We start from the raw sequence: 1,899 nt of genomic DNA, 5'->3' as shown, positions 1-1,899 counted from the left end.
TTATCATTGATATGGATGAATTAAATATCCATAAAAATATTTGTTTGTAAAGAAATGGCGATCGCGAACGTGCCCACAGGCTACGCTGCCCGCTATGAGTTTGAATTAGACGTCCAATACAGCGATTTGAGCGATGCTGACAGGAAATCTGCATGGTATGTCTCGAGTTTTATACACGGGATTCCATTCAAAAAATTTTCCGGGCAAGATAATTATAAACAAAAACACATTGGAATGTTAGTTAAACTTTTTATTCGCGGTTTCAAGGATCCCGTAATCGCGTATAAGGGGGGTCATATTGAGAGGGATTTGTTAAGCCAAATTGGCGTGCGACATGTGAATTTAGAATCTTTTGGTTGCTCCAAATTCGAAATTTTAGCCGCGGACCCGAAGTATGGGCCAATAGACCCACCATGCAGGCTTCATTGTTGGACATCTAATTCAAACTCGAAGCGGAAGGAACCTCAATAGTGTGCTCTCAGTGAGGTGCGAATCTCTTTCGCAATTGGTACCAGCAAGGTAATTTTTTTATTTTTTATTCTTTATTTTTTATTTTTTACAATTATTTTTATGGTGCATTTTTTGTAGAAATAGAGCGAAAGACGTAAGCCTGTGTGCACTCCTCAGCGAGGTGCGAATCTTTCGCAATTGGTACCAGCAAGGTAATTTTTTTTATTTTTTATTCTTTATTTTTTATTTTTTTACAATTATTTTTATGGTGCATTTTTTGTAGAAATAGAGCGAAAGACGTAAGCCTGTGCGAATCTTTTTTTGGTCGAGGTGATATCCTCGGGAGAAAAAATTGTAACAACGTGCCGATCGGTGTTGATACGATGGATGAGAAGAGGTATGTATAATAATTGTTATTTAAAAAATTAAAATTAATTTTTTAAATAACGATTATTTTTTAATTAACAGCGTCTTCTTGAAGAGGAGGAGGAGGAGGAGGAGGAGAAGGCTTGCGATTGCCATCAACGGCTCAGTATCACTGTGCCCTCAGCGAGGAGCGCGTCTTTTGGAAGTAGTTCATGGAAGGTAACGTATTTTTTTCCTTTTTTAGTTACTATTATTTTTCATTTCCATGGTACCTTTTTTTGCAGAAAGAGATAATGATGGATTATCGACGCGAGGAGGATAGGCTTCGAAGTTTTGAATTTTGACCAATTGAATATATTCAGCCGGAGGAGCTTGCAGCCGCAGGATTTTACTATCTGGGGTAGGACGATTTTGTCGCATGTTTTGCATGCGACATCGAATTGCATCGGTGGCAGCATAACGACAAGGCTATGTCGGAGCATCATTTCTGGTCAAGAAATTGCCCATATGTACTGGGGAGAAATTGCGGCAACGTGCCGATCGGTGCTCATCCAACAATCATTTCAATATCACTACCACCATCAAGAAGCGGTGTGAACGAGTGCGGTATCTACGATTATACCATGGATGAGAAGAGGTGTGTATAACAAATGTTATTTTAAAGAAATTAAAATTTATCTTTATAGGACTCTTGAAATTTCGCGCACATGTCGTAGAGCAACGCGTATTTATCCTTTTCGAAATCGATGTCTAAATCGTCGTAGGGATACATTTCCGAGTTCAAGTAAAGTCGAATATTGGATAAGAAGCAGGAATCGAATTGGGTAGCGTTTTTCTTTAAATCATTTTTCCTTTCGGTTTGTGTGCGAATATCACGTATCGCGGTTTTTCCATTTGCGGAGCCGTTTTTATCGCCCACGTGTGCTTCGTGGTTGTTTGCAGCATCGGATATTCGTACAGTTCCCACGAACGGAAACTCATGCTGATCGATCTTTCGCTCTCAAGAATACGCAGCATCGACAACTTGTGTATTTCGTCCAAAGAAACGTGCGGCATTCTCCATTGAATTTTATGCAAATCCAG

The sequence above is a fragment of the Megalopta genalis genome, unplaced genomic scaffold (assembly GCF_051020955.1).
Source record: "Megalopta genalis isolate 19385.01 unplaced genomic scaffold, iyMegGena1_principal scaffold0054, whole genome shotgun sequence".
Classification (NCBI taxonomy): domain Eukaryota; kingdom Metazoa; phylum Arthropoda; class Insecta; order Hymenoptera; family Halictidae; genus Megalopta; species Megalopta genalis.
This window is presented reverse-complemented; position numbering follows the sequence as displayed.